Source organism: Oxyura jamaicensis, chromosome 12 (assembly GCF_011077185.1).
Source record: "Oxyura jamaicensis isolate SHBP4307 breed ruddy duck chromosome 12, BPBGC_Ojam_1.0, whole genome shotgun sequence".
In the NCBI taxonomy this organism is placed as follows: Eukaryota; Metazoa; Chordata; class Aves; order Anseriformes; family Anatidae; genus Oxyura; species Oxyura jamaicensis.
This window is the reverse complement of record NC_048904.1, coordinates 7109040-7127315: the sequence shown is the minus strand read 5'-3', so window position 1 is coordinate 7127315 and position 18276 is coordinate 7109040. Positions and strand designations below refer to the sequence as shown.

The 18276-nt window shown below is 48.8% G+C and overlaps 1 long non-coding RNA gene across 3 annotated transcripts in view; it reads right to left on the bottom strand.

Annotated features, from left to right (window-relative positions):
- LOC118173156 overlaps positions 1 to 18276 on the bottom strand; it is a 192705-nt gene that overhangs the window by 111562 nt on the left and 62867 nt on the right. Inside the window, exons 5-6 of one of the 3 annotated variants that reach the window (XR_004754061.1) lie at positions 12858 to 13024; positions 7100 to 7675 (exon numbers count right to left, since the gene is read on the bottom strand). The exons of 1 other annotated variant lie outside the window; for it this stretch is intronic. This is a non-coding gene — a long non-coding RNA (uncharacterized LOC118173156). Of the gene's footprint in view, positions 1 to 7099; positions 7676 to 12857; positions 13025 to 18276 lie in introns of those variants that run through there. One more of the 3 variants, XR_004754063.1, reaches the window with a different exon arrangement.

Below are 18276 nucleotides of genomic sequence, written 5' to 3'. Positions count from 1 at the left end.
AGCTGGCTGCCTGGATGGAAGACTCACATTTCCTCTTAACTCTCAGCACCAGATGTTTAAACCTAAGCTTCCACAAGAGACCAAGACTGACTGCAGTAAAAAGCAGGAAGAAAGGCATCTGCATAAATAAATCCTTCCCCCATGCCTCCGTTGGTTATTCAGCACTCAGTCAGGAATGGGTTATGGTTCCAGGACCCACCAGAAGTCCAGGCAGATGAATGCAGGGGAAGGAGCCCACAGGTACCTGGAAGAGGAGATGGGACTGCACTGTTCATAGCCCCTTGGACTTCCATCTTTTTGTTCAATTTGCACCAAATCCTCCCCAACAGAGGCACCAAGAACAAAAGCCATCTGACAAAAACTGCTGGCAGGGGGTGACAAAACTGTTCAGATGGGAAAAGTTTGTCACCCAACACAGGCTGCAAGGTGTCCCCAGCTACAGAAGAGACTGCTCTGCACAGCAAGAGACCCTTGCAAAGCCCGGATACACAGGGCCGTCCAGCTTTCACCACCAGGGTGGCTTCAGCCAAGATTTGTCCCAGCCTGCGGTTAATGAGAGCCAGCTCTACCGCCCACAGAAAACCCTGGGAAACTTAGCAGCTTCTGGTGAGTTTGGGTCAGATCTCTGAGGTTAGAGGCCAACATTTATGCAGGCTGAGCATGCACTTGTTCCAATGAATGCAGGTGCCAGATCAGATGGCACAAACGCTCCATGACAGATGCCACCGCTGGCACCTCCCTGGCATGGCGTAGCCCGAGGCACTGTGGTCACACCAGGCCCATGCGCCATGCAGCGTTTGCTCCTCAGGGACCTCTGATGCCAGACTTGGAGCAGCACATGGTTCAGACCGTCCCTGTGACTTAAAAATAGGACAAGCCACTTGCTGGAGAGAATCAGCTTTTCTGTAAGCAGAATAAATAATTCACACGCTGAAGCAGCTAGCTTTAGTGCATTCTCGTGGCCTAGTCCTAATTTCAGAAGTCTTAGGGAGAAACATAACAGAAGCTGGAAAATTAGACTTGCGATTCACGTTCCCTTTGAGCTCAAAGCTCCTCCTAATCAGAATCACTGAGCAGTTTGATTTGTCCCTGCTTGGTCTGAGAAAGCCATTCAAGTTTTGTCGCATAACTCTAGGTCTTTTCTCTCTACAGCCTCCTTGGCACCCCATGGGCATTTGCTGCTTCTGCAGTCCAGCTACCGAGGACTCCTACTGCAGTCCAAAGTGGAAGCAGGGAGAGTGGCTTCAGTTAAGCCACAAATTTAGAAGCAAAATGGGTGTTTTGAAAGCAAGGAGTCAGGAAACCAGATTATTCTGGCTGATATTTCAGTACTTTTTGACTAAACCTGTTCCCAAATTCAAACTTGAGCAGTTTTGTCCCAAAGACAGCACTGAGGAAAAAACACAAGACAACAAAAATTTGCCCTGTTTAACACTTAGTTTCAGCTCCTTGGCCAGCTACCAACACTGGTATTTTAAATTTCAGAACGACTTCATTCTCCATGAGAAATGAGCACGAAGCAGACAGCCCAACACAAAGCTAGCGTACTTTCCTTCTAGTGACATGCAAGGCCAGCTGCGAGGGCTGAAGAACTGCTGACCTACAAGTCTCTGTTTTTTCAGAAAGATTCACCTCGGAAAGAGAGGCAGGCCAAACTGACCTTCATCCTCAGCTGCCATCTCTGTGCTATACTGCTGCCTCAATACTTCCAGGTTAGCTAATTACTTAAAAGTTCAAGTCTTTAAGCATCAAATTTGCACCGGAGATTAAAATATCACCCCTGTTTTGCCTCAGAGGACAGAGCACAAGCAGAGCACTAGAGCTACTTAAGGCAACCTTATACGCCCCATTTCCTTTCCAGACCAACCACACTGGACGCTCATGTATTCATACGAGAGATCTTTTCCAATGCCAAACCCAGAAATGTCTATTTTTGTAAAACAATTCAAATTATGCAATGAATTCTCCAGTTCAGGTCCCCTAGACACATAGAGAGGTTTGACTTGGCATGTGCGTACATATTCTCCTCAAGTTCAGTCCACAAGCACTGCAGGTTTTTTAAAGTTTCAACACCCCTCTGGCCATGCAACATGTGGCAGCCCAGCAAATAAACACTTACACGTGAGCCAAGGAACAGTTGCTAGAAGTTTTTTTAGTGTTTCCTTGACCTGCAAGCTAGTCCCCACCTTTTCTACACCTTTGGGAGATTCCTGTAGGAAGCTGGCTACCGACATACACACACCTGCAGCAAGGCTGGAGGTGTTTAACCATCCCTTTTACCTGATTATTTAGATGCAGCAGCCAAGCAAGCACCATTAAAACTAGTGGGATGCGTAGCTGGGAGCAGGCTGGAGCCTGGAAGCAGACCTGCCTGTACCCAGGCCGTTAAAGGAGCAAAACACTCCACACCAAACGCGCAGAGCAGACACGGTCACAGCAGAAACACGCATCACCTAGGCTTGTTCCTCACACCAATCATCACCCTAAGCTCTTCTGAGGGGAAACTCAGCTGCAGTTGAGAGCACCTGCATTCAAGAGCCCTATTTAACCTTAGGTCTCCTTCGCTCTTTATGGGATCTTGGAAACCACCTCATGTCTTCAGCACAAACGCTGATAGAGCACTTGAAGTACCTAAGAGACAAAACCACTCGGTGCCGGGTTCCTTTGCTTCCCTGTAGCTGTGTTCTCACCCTGAACACGTGCTAGAGGAAGCACAGAAGCTCAGAGTTTTGCCAGACCAAAGTAGCTTGCACACCACTGTCAGAAACTGAACATGACCAAGTCAACAGCTCTCCCCCACCCATGGCTCTGTAGCAGACACCAAAGTTAGGGCAAAGGCAGCATTGCCCCTACCCATGGACAAGCCAGACCTCTTGCAGCACAGAGACCAACCTTGACGCATCCTTCATCCCCTTGCAGAACACCCGTACCATCAGCTGGATGCAAATGTCATTTCTTCCTGCTGTCCCCAGCCCACAGCAAGAGCTCTGGGCACAGCCTAGCTCCACTCAGGAACAGACCCATGAACAGAGGGGAAGAGAAGCTCTTGGTGGAGCACAGCTGGTGCTCCCAAGCCAGCTGATGCACATGCTCTGGGTTTTGGGATACCTTATAATCTCCAGCTGGGTAGGACAACAGTGAGTCATTCAAAACACCTGTTTTGGAGAAGGACGATCTTTTCAGCTGGAAAATGAAGCCGAAACCACCTGTTAGGGACTGCTGCTTGCATTTTTGTTCAGTTACATTTACTTTTTATTTATTTATTTATTTATAAATCCAAACTCTCATAATTCCCCATGAAATGTGGCTCCACCCCCCTTAAAAGATAACTTCAGCATCTGAAGGGCAGAGCTATGCCAGGACAGGGCTCTTGCACATCACTTCCTATCGGTGAGCACCACCAGAAAACTGAATATTTTACAGAGAAATTCCCCACCAACCCCAGAGAGAACAAAGGCTTGTCTGCAGGTATGTGCAGGTTGTGGCTGCAGCTTTCTCCTTTGTAACGTGACCTTTATGGAAAGTCAGGGGTCAGGCTGGCTAAATCAACAGGAAAAACCACCCATTTTGTTCCTGATGCAATACTTGACAGGGAGGTTTGACATTCCCAAATACAGTGCTTTAGGCCAAGGGAAGATTGTGTCCAGGCATGATTTCCACTCAACTTTTAACTGCCGCAAACACGTAGCAATCTTCCCATGGTGACAATGCACATGCTGAGCAAGGACATGGGAATCTCCAAGGGCCTCGGGTTACTGCAGGAGGAGACCAAAGAGGTCTGTGTGCATTTCCATCCACCCCACCGGATACGTGCGTGTACAGGGCACATGCCTCTGGGGGCACTGCCCCTTCTTGCGCAATGTTCAAAGTACCAGGGCTCATCCTCTCGCTCAGGTTACCAGAGGGTGGACTGCAGGAGCCAGAGTCTGTACCCGAGCAGCAGCCAGCTTGTCGCATGCGCCACAACTCAATTCAGGTGGCGGCCGGACTCATCCCTCCAGCTTCGCGCCAACTTTAAGTCTTGGCATGACTTCACGGGTTCCATCGAGTTCCCAGAGGATTAACTTGACATGAGGCTGATGAAATCCCCAGATCAGATTTCAGCCTGGTCTATCAACTGTCTTCCACTGCCCTGCACCTGCAGAAGCACGATAACATTTTGAGGGAAAAACCATTGGTGCAATTCTACCTTGTACAGAAATCATGCAGGAATTGTATATAACACTGAGGCCAATAGAAATGCATAAATGTGATATATTAAGCATTACTTGGTAGAGAGGGATTTTTGTATATCGATTTATTCCCATCCAAGGGAACAGCATTTTCTGGTATCAGTGGTGTCCTGAGCACATATTTCAAAGTGAAACAAAGACATGGCAGCCCTTTCCCAGCCGTGCCTGCTGGCAGAAACGCCCAGCCACCAGCTCCCAACACCTCCCTGGCCAGAGAGGGACAATGCAATCTGCAAGGCAATTCAGCACAGGACCTTCAACATCCTCACATGTGAGATGCGACACCAGCACATGGAAGGGCCAGCCAGGTATAACCAGTAGTTTGGGTGGGGAAAAATTCTACCTGAATTCTCCAAACTTCAAAAGCGTGCCTACTTTTGAAAAGTGATGATAAGTCAAGCAGGATTTGCGTAGACACCATGAGAGGTGAGAACAGGCTCTAAATACAATCTTACGTGATTGAATTTTAAGCACTCCAGTCAGATTCTTTTGGCGTTACAGTGATAATCTTGGCATCATCACTCCCACAGTTGCCTGCGATTAGCAGTTGCCACATTTGAGTCTCCTTGTGTTCATTAACATCCAGGTCCTGCCTGACACCCCATCGGGGCTGCAGATGGGACCACGGAGCAGACTCAGAGATGTTTGACAGGACAGATTTCAGTCATTCCTTTTCCTTCATCTCTGACCATCACAATTTTCTTCCTAGACCAAATACTCCTTTCCTTTTGCTCTGGTTTTCTCTGAGAGCACAGTTAGCGCTATCAGAAATAACAGCCGTCGGTGGATGAGACAGCAGTGTCCTGCTGGTGTCTTCTCCCTCCCTGGTTGCCACAAGTGTGATTGTACCAGCTTTTCCTAGCGCTGCAGCCCCAGGAATATTTAGCTTCTTCAGCTGGAAACTAAAAGTCTGAACCTACAAAGAACAGCCAGATGGGGTGAGAGGCTCCCATCCTCATTTGATATGTATGGTCAACAGGAAACAAAGCAGAACCTGAACCAATAACATATTCAAAGGACAGGATTAGCTTTAATGGAAGAAGAGTATAATACAGGGAAATTCATAGAAAAGTACTTTCCCATACCAGGGAAGCGTACTTGCCAATGTCACAGACTGCTGCTGGCAGAGCTGGGACTCAAAAACAGACTCTTGGCCAAATCTGTTTTAACCACAAGGCAGTTTTTGGCTCTCGAGCATTAGTGTGAGTAGTTTGTATGTTATCTCAGTTAGAAGTCTTTAGTAAGTTGGGGCAACGGGGACAGTGCATTCCACCTTTAAATTGCCTCTGGAGAGCCATATCCTCTTATCCATGAGGAGAGCAGAAGAGGCCAGGGAGGGATTGTCTGCTTGCCACATTAAGATAAAACAAATTGCTGCAGAGCTCTTTTCTGTTACTTTATGGTTGATGACTTCCTTGACTTTAAAAACAAACAAACAAAAAAAACAACAAACAAAACAACAACAACAAAACCACAGTATTTTACTGAGAATCCCCATGTTTTCACAAATCTTTGCTGGAGGTTTTTAGAAGCTAAAGTGCCAAACCTGCCCCCTGTCACTGGTATCCCTGTGTCACCCGCTTGGGTACCTCAGCACAGAGCAAAACAAGCGGAGACAGCCTTAAAGGAAACACAACAGTGGAAAAGCCTAGAAAAACAGATGCTCAAGGAACATTTTCTCAGCCACTTTCAGTTCATTCAAGGCTGGCTTAGCCCAGGAAGTGCGAGACCTTCCAAGGCAGAAGCTGGGTGGTTTCAATTCCTGTCCATTTTCTAAGGTATCAGTTTATCCCCAAGCAGCCCGAATTTGGGTTAGCTTTGCAGAGCCCTTGACATGCTGTACCCTGCGGAAATCTCCCAGACTTTTTTCATGATTACAGCTGACCTTCAAGACTTCTGTGCCTTCTTCCTCAGACCCCTGGGCTGTGGTCCCATCTTCAAACTACTTCTGATAGTGTCCTGAAAAAGTGACAGGATTTCATTTCCATTCTCCCACTATTGCTAATAGAGTAACACCTTGAAATCCCAGCATCCAAGCTGTAACTGTCACTGGAAAAACAAGCAGGATTCCTCTTAGATCAACAGCACAAGCTATAATCAAATTGAATATTCACAATACTGGCTTTGCCTTTCTTCCCACGCTTCTTTCTTCTAAAATGAAATATCCTAATAGCGATTAATAACTTACAGATTAGTACCTTTGCCAAATGTCCCGTGTTGTGTCTGCAACCAACTCTGAAAAACCACCTTCTGTGCTCACTCCAGCTAAAGGCAGAGAATAGGAGCCTATTTGATAACTGAAGAGGTTCTCAGCTGACATATGGAAAAGATCTCGCTACAGCCTTGCTCTTCAATTTGTTATTCATATAACAAAACCAGTTCCTAGACCTAGAGATTATAAGCTCTCTCTGGGTTTGCTCTGCACCACGGCATGTGACTTCCTATTGCTCAGTGTGCCAAAGGAGGACCTCGGAGGAAGTGGCAGAGGGCTGTTTATCCACTTGACAGACTGGCTGTCTGACTCAGCTAATCCACTCCAGACCCGTGGACCTTCATGCTAAACACAGAACCTCTTTAGTTCTTCACCAGATCATCTGAACTCATTGACAGCTCAGTGATTTACATAGGGGTAACAACTGGGAAGAAAATCACAGAACCACTGAGGTCAGGAGGGTGCTCGGTACGTCACCCAAACGTTCTGCTCAGAGCAGGGTCACACTGAGAATGTTGCTCAGGATCACATCCAGTAGGGTTTTGTATATCTCCAAGAGCAGAGACTCCACAACCTCCCAGAGCAACCAATTCCAGTGTCTCACCACCCTCCCAGTGAGCTTTTTCTTATGTTTAAATGGAATTTCTGGTGTTTCAGTTCATTCCCGTTGACAAGTCCCCCACTACCCTGAGCCTTCCTGTCTCTAGACAACACAGCTCCAGCTCTCTCAGCCCCTCTACATATGCTAGATGATCCAAGCTCTTAATCATCATCTTGACCATTCATTTGACTCATTCCACTATGTCCATGCCTCTCTTTCACTGGGAGCCCAGCTGTATCTCACCAGTGCTGAGAGGATGGGAAGGATCATCCCCCTCTGCCTGCTGGCATCACCCCTGCTGGCCTTTGCCACGAGGCTCCAGTTCATGCTGGCTCCCGTTCAATGTGGTGTCCACCAGGCCCCCAAGGTCTTTCGTACCCCAGCTGCTTTCCAGCTGGTTGTTCTCCAGCCTGTTGTAGTGCCTGGGGTTGCTCCTCCCCATGTTCAGGACTCAGCATTTCCTTTGGCTGAACTGGAGGAGGTTCCTGTCCGCCTATTTGCCAGCCTGTTGACATCCCCCTGGATGGCAGCATGGCCCTCTGGAGTATCAGCCATTCCTCCAAGATCTGTATTGCTTCATTTTTTTATGTAGGGCTTCATCTGAAGGATACTGATTAATGTCGAAGTACTCTAAAAGGAGAGATAATATTAAAATTTATTTTTGCCATTTTCACCAATGATATGCTTTTATACGCTCTGACAAAGCTGTGCCTGAAGCCTAGAGATGTGCATGCACCAACTTCACCTGTGCATGACCAACTCAGCTCAAAGGTCTGATATCCAACACCCAAGATCATGCATCCATGCTTGAAGAGGGAGACTCCTACACAGTGACAGTGATACGCATCCTATCCAGTCATTCCTTCCTTATTTTATTTGTCTGGCAAATTAAAGCTATAGAATTAAAAACTAGCAGCTGCAACTCAGAGAGGCCAATATCCTCTGTGGATGACTCATCCTCTTGTGTGGGTTCTTTTTGGGGATGTGTTCCTGAGGAAATGAAAACACGCTAGTGTCTTCTTTTCTCTTGCTTTCTTACACAACTCTTCCTGTTCTCCTGCTTAGACGCTGGTGTCCTTCCCTGTGGCTCCTCTCTGCATCAAGCTACACCTGCTGCCCGATCTTCAGTATTATGCAGGCAAGGCAAAGGAACTCCAAAAGGCAACAGTGCTGTCTTATCACACCCGCTTCCACCTTTGGTGTGTCACAGCCGAGAAGGATGAGAATACCCATGAGATGGGCAGAGACTGAAATGAGGGAGAGAAATGAAAGAGAACATGGTCCTGATGGAAAACCGCCCCTGTGCTGTTACAGCGAAGCGATGACAGCCAAGTGCTGTTTGATTTGCAGTGGAAGAGCACTGGGCACACCCCGCGCTGTGCATTATGTGGCCTTGCAAGACCATGAGAAACCAAACTGAGGAAGTTGAGCTGTGCTTGCGAAGCCTTGGTTCCAGTCGCTTCTCAACACGCTTCCTCATGGTGCCCCGCTTTCCAGGTGGCTCAACTAGCACCAAGGGCTGCTAAGAGCTGCAAGAAGCCTGACCTCCTCCAAGCTGCCCTGAGGTGAGGGTAAAGAGCATGGCCGGGGCCAGAGCCATGGCAGCAGTATGCCAAAAAGGACAGGGAGTGGGGAGGCAAACCCCATGCAGTGATGGGAACTCCTCTGTCCAGATAAACTGAAGGATTAAGTAAGCCACAGCGTGAGGGGTTGTACCTGCAGGAAGCTGATACATCAGGATCCAGGAGCCCCAGCCCTCTCCCTTTATCCCCAGCCTACTCTGGGATTGCAGAGCTTCGGCCTGTTGGAAGGAGCTGTTTTGCACAGAGGTTCTCCCGTGCTCTGGTATGGCTTCTGATGAACTTTACATCACGTAAAAGTGTACTGATGTAGGCTTGGCTCTCTGAGCCTAACATGCTGGATATGAAAGGAGCTGACATGCTGAGGTTTTCTTATATTCTATATTTTTAAGTGCTTTTGAGACTTAAAAATGGGCTCTAAAACGCTTCCCTTTAATTTCCTTAAAATTGTTACTGGAGCTGTTGGTATCTCTGACACATGTCAAATGCATCCTTCTCTCTGTTCTTTCTCCCCCACTACATGGTACATACAGAGATATAAAAAAAGGTTTTCAGCTTGGCACTTCACTACCCTCCTCCACACTTTCTGAGCACTCACCCATTTTTTTTTTAAATAATAAAAAAAACTAATGGAGTGCACCCAACTGAACATATAATTGTTTCATGTAAAGTTTCCCCAGGGAATTATATGATCTCCACCTGTCTTCCTTAGGCAGCATATAATCATGCAATCTACTGGTTCTTTGTTTCTCTTTGTTTTTCCCCCCCCCAATACTTGTAATAAGTTTTCCACCTCGTCTAGACATTTCTGACATGCGTTTTCTTCATCTCCAGCAGCTGCAGCAGCTCTGCTCTTTCCACACCTAGGTCCAGCATCTCAGCAGCACCCAAGCCCTCGTTCCAGTGTCTCCTCTGCCAGCACTGGCCACATTGAGGCCACAGATACTCCTCCCCCTTCCAGCCACATCTTTCATCTCAACAAAGGGATTTTTGTTTCTTATGTTTAACACTGGGACTGTTAGGGTGAAGGCTCTCTCTTAATGGGAGAATACCCACAATGACCAAAATGGGCCGTGTTTGACAATCGGCGGCTCTGAATGCTACAGAAATTGCTGTTAATAGGTAGGTATGATCAGAATTTTTCCATTGCAGTAGGATTTAACAGGAAAAGTAGGACTGCCACCTTTATTTCTATTTTAAGAACAAATGACAGTGTTTCCATCCAAAAACTCTTTGTACATGGAAAGATGGCTGTGATATTTCTCGGAAATTGTGGTTTGCCTGCCTTGCCTTTCCGTTGCCTCTCTCACCAGCCTACATCCCCCGTCGATACAGCACAGCTGTAGCGCTGTAAACCAGAGCCTCCCCGCCATGGGAAGGGTGGAGACAATACAGCACCATGCTGTCTGGCCAAAGGTTCCCCCAAAATTCCCACTGAGCACTGCAGCAGTGTTTCAAGGTCCCATGAGAGGCCTGGACAGCAAGCTACTGCTGGAAAAGCTCCGTTTTCTGTCAGCAAAAAGCCCTGTCTTCCCAGCCCAGGTCTGAATGGGTCCAGTCGCTCAGTTAATGCTGAGGCAGAGGGTAAGCACTGCCTGAGCCAGCAGGAATCTCCTCTCCCCTAGTTCACGCACAAGGGCAGAGAGAGCAGAACACAAAATCACTTGTCATCGTGTATTGGAAAGGTGCAAACAAAGTTACCTTGGAATGGGATTGCATCCCTTCAGCTCTAGCTTTTTGCCAGCCACCTAGCAAATATGTTCCCTGGCACGAATGTTTGCTGAGAAAATAAATCACATTTTTAGGCCTTTGTACAAAGTAGCATTGAAGTATGTAGTGGTGAGTATTTACCTCTCCAGCCTGATCGTCAGAACTGCCCTCATCCACTTGGAGATTAGAAACATACCAAGCAGCTGATGTGTCCAAACAGTGAAACTCTGAATCCAAGCAACGGAGCTGAAGATTGTGTTTACACACCCTGAGTGTCCCAAGTACCTGCATCTCACAAAACAACCACAAAGCCCTGGGGCACTCCAGAAAGGAGGAAATATCTTGAAACTGGGTTCAGTTGCATCCAGGTTTCCTCACAGACAATACACCCCACTCGCACCTCTGCTGCACCTCAGCTACCCTTGCACAGCTGTCCCTGGCCCTGCAGAAAGCAGGGGGTTGCGCTCGTCTGGTCCACTTAACATGCAAAATACATACACAAGAGACCTGAAAAAACATATATTTAATTTTTGTAAATATGCTTTTGCTTCTCGTTATTTCCCTTTGAAATTTGGAGCCTTCAAGGACTACATTTAGCAGGATCTTTCAGCAACCGCATTGTACTTTGAAAAAAAAAGACAATCCCTTGATCCTGGACCTTTCAATGAAACCCGGTGTTACATTGCAACAGACTGCTGTAACCCTGAAGCACAGCGCATTTGCAGCACGTGTGAAGAAATGAATCACTTCTCCATAACGATTCTCGGGCCCCTGAAGTAGCTGCTGGAGAACAGCAGGCTGAACCTCCACGCCTGTCACAGCACTTCAGGTGGCTCCAGCAGCATGCTCTGCTCTCTGAAGTCCGGAGCAGAGCACATCCACCAGTCCTGGGTGCCAGGAGACCTGGCCGCTTGACTCCTGGTAAGTCACCAGAAATGATTCATTTTGCCCGCTGCAGAATGGCGCTGAGGGTTGCCCTTTCGGGGCAGAAGCTCTCTGACCCAGTTCTGAGACTGGCACCAAACACCACGCCAGCACTCCTGATGAGCAGCTCTGTTCTCCCATCAGGGCCACGGCACAGACACCAGCAAACTCCCACAGCACTGGGGGAAACCAGCTGAAGCCCCTCTCCTCGTTTAGATGTCCCAGGGAGCTCACAAAGCAGCAAAACACCGCGGTTTCTTGGTGCTCGTCTTCCTTTCAACAAAGACCAGTTGGAATTGATTTTAAGGCCTGTTGGAGGATCTCCACCTTCTCCATTCTTTGGAAAAATTCTGTGCAGCAGCCTCTGTTGAATTCCTCCCCTCTCATCCTGGGTTAAAAACCACTGGGCTGTATCCTGATTAACAGGACTTCGGAAGACCGAGCTCGCATCTTAAACAGTCCCCAGCAACAGAACCGCTTCCTTCCACGGAGCGAGGCAGGGGCTGTTCTGCGATGGAGGATGGAGGGAACTCACCAAAGCAGGACCCAGGAACTCCAGTGGCTTGAAGCAACACATGGGTGAGACGAACACAGGGAGAAGCCGGACTGGATGAAGGAAGGAACAGAATAAACCGCAGCATGGTTTATCACAACCTGCTGCGCACCCAGTGCTATCCATGACCAACAATCGTCGCTGCCAGCCCATCTGCAATGTACCACTACTGTACCATATGAAAGTGCTCTATTTTCCTCATAATGTTCTCTGTGAGCGTTACTTCCTCAGCTGGCAGCTCCAATCTGCCAGAACATTAATGAGAAACTAACAAAGAGTGCCAGGCTAATACAGAAGAAGTAATGAAGATTAATCTCTCCCTGGAGAGGATGACATGCCTTCTCAGAGACCCAGTGCACTGCAACAACATTTGGAGGGTCAAAATTAGGTCAATGAAAGCTAATTAATAGCAAACCTCTCTTTTGTTCTTAATTATGGAGCAGTGCACAGGGATTTCAAATAACTGACTTATTCCATTCTAGCCACCGCATTCCCAAGCCAGGACCCATCAGCCATGTACCAATCTGATGGCACATCTGGGCACAGTCTCTCAACGGGAAACTAACAGTGCCAGAGAGACTGGGGCTGCAACTATGGCAGCAACTCTTTTGAGCCTGTGCTTCAGAAGAGGGGTTGGATGAGCTTCTGTATGAACCCTGCATGGGGCAGGACCCTAATGAGTGACTCCTGTGCCTCAGACCAGGCTGGGGTTCTTCTCTTCTCTCCACAACAAGCTCCTGGCCCCCTCCGGCAGCCTCTGGAGTTGGTTCTCCCACAACACAACTTCCCACCGTGTCATTTCTTGCCAAAGGATGCTGTGGTTGCTAGAATCGTATGTATGGCCTTAACAAGTCTGCCAGAGAGAGTCTTCATCAGGGGCTGCTGCATGCGCTGATGTTACTACTGGCCTGGAAAGTTCCACAACGCAGAAGCAACACAATAGGACCACGCAACACCAGAGAGCCTTGCTGTCTGGGGACAGTTCAGAGTTCCCAAGCATGCTGCTGACTTCCACCGTGGCCTTATGTCATTTCAGTCCCCTCACCTTGAGTCCTTGTCCAACACATGAAGGCACTCTGGTAGCTGAGGCTATGGCATCCCAGGTAACACTACCATCTCTGGTGCTCGTGTGCCCACAGTGCCTCAGGACACAACTGCAGCAACAATTGTCACAGGTTTGGTGAGGATGCCTCCATTCTTCCTTCATCTTTCCTGGGTAAACCCATAGGAAACAAACAAACAAAAAACCACCAGCAAATAACTCCCCTGGGGCATCTCTGCTGGAGAAAGCACCAAGTTTCACTGCTGTAGATGAGCCATAAAGCAGTGAGCACTTAGAATTCCTGTCTTGGCTGGCCAGAGCCCAAATGGAAGCAAATCCTCTGCAGGCAGGATGGTCCTGCCAGCTCCACGATCCCACAGAAGGAAAACATGCTGGGTGTAAAGAAAATCAATGACTTTGCACATGTCTTTGCAAGGCTGTATTCAGAGAGGTGACTGGCACTGAAATTGCCCTACTTACCACAAAAGCAGTGACAGTGCCACTGCCGCAGCAGGGGACAGACTGACTCCAGGCCTTGTTTCAAATCTTGTTTTCTAATTGGAGCAGGCTGTGCTGCCAGCAAGAAAACAGGATCCTTTACGAGATCAGACGTAAACATCTCCCACCATGCTTTCAAAGGTGAGCCAACCGCTCCACAGCAGCTTTTAACTCTTGCCCAGCTGACATCCACAGCACCAGTCCACGCATTCTCCCCAGGGAAGAAAGGAGCAGGGGGGAAATTCAGTGGGCTGCAAAGATGTGCAGTGGCTGCTGCAGTCAGGGACACAGCACCGGGTTCTGCAGAGAGGTGCTGGAAACATCAGTGTCTGGGTGAGCACCTCCGACACGCAGCCCGCCTTTGAGAAATGTTGGGCAACTTTACTGCAAGCTAAACAAGAGAAACTTGGCATGCCAGTGGAGCAAAGGGAAGCCGTCTTAATTCTGTCTGAACCCTCGCATGGGACTAATTGCCTGCCCAGCATTTTAAGCTGGGCAGTGCCATTTCTCACACATGCAGATGTCCTCTCCAAGTGGTGTTGGCAAAGGCTCTGGAACAGAGCTGCCACCTCTTCCGACTCACGTCCCCTGATGAAGAGGGTAATAGCAGGACCTGCTTCAGGCTGCAGGTCTCGGTCTGGAGTCGCCCTGTCCCTCCTGAAGGAGCATGCTGCTCAGGCACCCGCTGGAAATGCTGCTCCCTCAGCATCCGAATAAAATGCCTTGTGTATTCTGCTAAGGCGAGCACTGAAAGGAAGGTAGGATGTACCCACCTCCTGCTGACGGCAGAAGGACTTAGGCACCTAATTCTGCTAAGCTCCTTTGAAAGCCCTGCATTTCAACACTCAAAGGTCTGTTCTAATTAGCCAAATAATTGCCCATGTCACGTCTGTGCTCTTAAACGATTGGCAGTAGAGCTAACTTGCACTGATTCACCTTATTCTGACTCACAGTCATTTATTTGCACTATTTCCAGCACTGGGAGTTGAAATAATGATACATGTTTTCCATACATTCACAAGAGAATTCATAAGCTGCCAAGAATACATGACTTCGTGTCCAGCTGTGCCTGGCTCTCCCAGCTTGACAAAATAAAACCAACCAGACCTAAGGTGTGCTTAAGTCTGGGGAAATAGCAATGCAGGGAAACCCTCTTTTTCTCCATTTTTAAGTCAAATTCCAGCACTGTGAGAGCTTTGAAGCCCATCAGACTCAAAGACAAAGCCTTTCCTCTACTACAGCATTATCCCCTCCTGCCTGATCTCAGCTGGTGCCTCCACACTTTGCAGGAGTGGTCCCTCTGAGGGCTGAAAACACCCTCCTGGCTCCACAGTGCTTTTCTAGCTCTGACTTCTGCGTTATAATTGCCTGGCAGCTGGTGCCAGCTACGACAAAGACAGTGTCCCCCAGCATGCAGCCCCACACTGCTCTCAGCAGGGACAATGCAAGCCATCTCCAGCTATGGCACAAGCCTCTGAGCCCTTCACATTTATTCCCTCCAGTATTTTCCAAACTTCACCCCAGGGGCCTAACCTCCCATAGCCCATGGAGCTTTACTTTTCTTCAATGTTTTCATCCTTCCGTTGGGACACTCGACTAAATAAAAAGCATCAGGGGATTGATTTCAGCCTTCTAAATTCAGTCATCAGCTAAGGCTTATTTCTGGAATCACGTTAAGCAGAGGAAGGTCCTCTCATCTGCCAACATCAGGTGCATACCCCAAAGCTGCTGAAATTACAGGAGGACAGCGTACTGAATACAAGGTATGCATTTTAGCAAATTAGCAAATTAGGCTACCTTTAAACTAAACCATTTATCTCAGCACACATCACATCACTTCTGACCGCTTCAAGAGATGAACTAACGGAGATAAAACCACTAACTTAATTCTCAAGCCAGAGCAGTGCCAAAAAGCCCCTCGATTTAGCTGAACACAGTGAGGGAAGCTGCTCACAGAGCCTGACTCTGAATCACTCCCCAGAATCTGAATCACTTGGTTTCAGCTCAGCCAGCAGCTCCAGCTGAAAGCAACATGACCGTAACTCCATGTGTAGTTCCCCCGGGGAAATGCAAAACCACCTCAAAAGAGGAACCGAGAGCACCCCGGGCACTGCGAGGCACGGCAGGGAGCAGCGGGGTGCTGCACGAGCAACCTATCCCACGACAGCTCCACCTCCATCTCCCACTGATCTCCTGTTTTCTCTAGTCATTACAAGCACAGCAAGCAGCGATGGTCAGGGCTGTGAGCAGAAGGGAAATTATTTCCAGTGGCCAAGGACACGGGAAGGGCTCTGAAGACGAGCCGTGCCGGGGTGGAGCGATCTGTCGGAGCCACGCACGGCTTCTCAGCAGCACGTGCAGGCAGCGGTGGGGCAGGAGTATGGGAGCACCTCCTGACTGACTTCGAGCCAGCGCCCTCAGATCCACTCCTTACCATCAGATCTCTCTGCCATTCCAAAGAGGAGTGCAGCCTGGCCACGTCCATGTAGGCCAACCCTGTTCAGTGAGGGTCTGTGGGGCCACCCTGCCAAGGATCTCGTGAATCTCCCCCTGCAAGGAGTCCTCTGCTTTAACAAAGGGGCGGCACTAACTAGACCGCTTCTGTGACCCACTTACACACACTCAGCTCCTCTAAAACCAGGACAATTAGCGAACTTAATTGCAGTGACTTTGAGAACAGCCTTTTGTCATGATAAGCACTGAGCCCTAAGACAGGATCATTGAACCCAAGGCGAAGTTGCCGCTGCCGCCTGTCCTCGCTGGCTGCCATGTAACCAGGGAGACCGGCGCCATGGTGGGACGGAGGCGCATCTGGCAGCCGTCCGCAACGCTCACCAAGCCCCACGGCGCAGGGACATTTCTGTCCCCCTGCCACCTCGCACAGGGACGAGGCTCACCGCCGGACGTGACAACCTGCATGCGGGGAGATGCCCTGGGCCCCCGTAGTTCTCCACTCGGTGCTGCAGTAACAAAACCCAGCCATTGCTGAGGTCCTCCGGTGGAGGTACACATCGCATCACTTCTCTCCAAGTCGAGAGAGCGATCCCGGCTGACACCAGCCGCAGACCGAAGCTCGGACTCTCCCTCCGTGCTGCCGGCAGCCCAGGGCAAAGCTTCCCGGCAGGCGAACCGGTGCCACAAAGTGAACTGCCAGTGTCAGGTCTGTCAAGCAGGAGGAGGCTGGTTGTATGCTTCGAGGTAAAGCTGCTGCTGAAGCACTTGCTCCACTGCAGTGAATACAGTTCAGAGGTAATTTCTCAAAAACCTCTCAGTGGCTGGAGCGTACCGGTCTTCCTGCCGCTCGCCAGAGCTCAGGCTAAGGCAGTCACTAGAAAATTCTCTCAAGGCGATTTTAACTCTGCCTCCCTTTCATCAGCTTTCTAGTGGTCATTACAGGAGATCTGGGAGGGGAAACAAATGTTTGGAAGATGCATAATTGAACAGGATATGTAACAATAAGCAAAGTGGGAGGATAAGTATTAAACTGATTAAAAGCTATTCAAGCAGAACAGAATTAAAAATAGGTGAAACTCAGCTACAAGCCTAATGAACAATTGCTTTTAACCAAATTTACACATTCTTCTCCGTAATCTGTGGTATGTGCGCCAACCTTTTGTGTGGGCAAAGAGGCCACAAGAGGCCAAATGCACTGGCGGGTACTGCTCTCTGCCCTTTGTTGGCTTGCATTAGCTTTTTGTTCTCCACATGCTGCCATCTCCCAGCTTTGAGGTCGTATTCATTCTGGGAGCACACGGCACCTCGTGGCCAGGCCACAGCTGATGCCCTTTTATGCACAAAAGACATAGTTTAGCACAAAGTATTTTGAATGCAAAAGCAGGCCCTTAAGAAACAAACAAAGCAAAACAAACAAACAAACAAAACCACCACCAAGGTACCAGACTGAGTAATGGACGTTAGCCATGTTCCTAAGTGTCTTGCAGAATCAAGGCCATGGCCTATTGATTACAGACAACGAATTAACAATGCAATTTTCTCAGAAATGATGATTGAGCCTGCATGTAGGCCAAGCTTATTCAGCAAGTACAGCAGTGCAGACCGCCACGGGAGTTACAGCAGCTTGGGGACGGTCACACCAGCACAACTTCCCCCGCTCCCCAGGACTGCTTGCACACCTTTACGTGCTGCACGAGTCCACGGGCTCGCCAGCACCCTGTCCTGCCAGAGGCAATTCTGAGCAGTGAAAATTGCTGCTAATTGCACATGGGCTGTCATTCAGGAGGTGTGCTGTGCGGAGGTTTATAGCTGTGCCTAATCACACAGGTCTCTAAATGAGAGGTAATTAATAGAAATTAATTAGCAAGTGTTAATCAAGTAAAATCAATTAGCAAATGCTATAATAACAGCTGTATGGTAGGATTGCAAAGGATAGGCTATTCAAGACCCAGACTAGTGCTCCAGTGCCCTTCCCAGTATCTGCATTTAGCACCGCCCCGTCTCGATGTTCAGGGCCCGTTCCCTACACGGGGCAAAGCTGGAGTGACAGGTCAGTGCCTGCCAAGCTGGGGCACAGCTCAGCCCTCACTGTTAAGCTCAGCTGCCGACAGAAGACACAGCTACAAGAAGCACAAGACGTGGTACTTTTCTCTGCGGTACTTCGCTGTGTGGTCCACATCCCTGCCCAACCCTGGCAAGTGCTGACAGCCTGAATATTCAGATCCCATCTCATTTATCCTGAGCACCACCAGCTGCTCCTAACAGGGTCTGTGGTTACTTCGTCTCCCAGGGTGCAAGCTTGTGCTCACAGCACCTTGAAAATGTAGCCAAAGTGGCTTAGAAGGTGAGTTCCCAGTTCTGGGGAATGGAAGTTTTGATGGTGGTAGCTCACTCCTCTTGCGCAAGCCGTGGAAGCTGGAGCCGGCAGTGCAAGTTAGGAGAAGTATTAGTGCCATATTGAGCTGTAAAT